We start from the raw sequence: 636 nt of genomic DNA on the forward strand, positions 1-636 counted from the left end.
CTAAAATATAAGTATAGTTTATTTATAAGTAATTAAGATTTATATTTATTAACTGTTTTGTCGCTGGTCGCACACACAGCTGAAATGCCCATTTGAAGACCAATTTGTTCCATCAGTACAGTATGCAACTGAAATCCATTTCAACTAGTCACACTCCAAGTACTTTGCAGCACACAATTGAATATGACAGACAGAAGTTGCATTGGTTATGTTTGAACAACCAATTAAACCACAGGGTCACATCCAGTGCATAAGGGTCATCCGTCAATGGTCGTTAATGTTTTCTCAGTACTGTACTGAATGTACTGAGAAACTGGAAAGAATAAAAATGAACATGTCGAGGGAGCGTAATGTGTTGCCAGTTGATTAACATTTCCTTTTCATCATCCATGGCAATAACACAACTATTTTTTCGTTACCAAAGCAAGGAAATTGCATGCATCACATTCGGATATTTTGTACATTCGAAGCACCAGCAGTCAACTGGTTTACAGCGTGCGGCGCGTGCTCCGCAGCCCTAAGCTGTTTTGACAAGGGCTTACCCAATCAGAGAAAGGTTTCGAAGGAACCCCGTCCAATCAGATCGATACTTCATCAAAGCGTCGTCGAATCCTGCTGCTTATTATGTCGTGACGT

Source organism: Anguilla rostrata, chromosome 8 (assembly GCF_018555375.3).
Source record: "Anguilla rostrata isolate EN2019 chromosome 8, ASM1855537v3, whole genome shotgun sequence".
NCBI classification, from domain to species: Eukaryota; Metazoa; Chordata; class Actinopteri; order Anguilliformes; family Anguillidae; genus Anguilla; species Anguilla rostrata.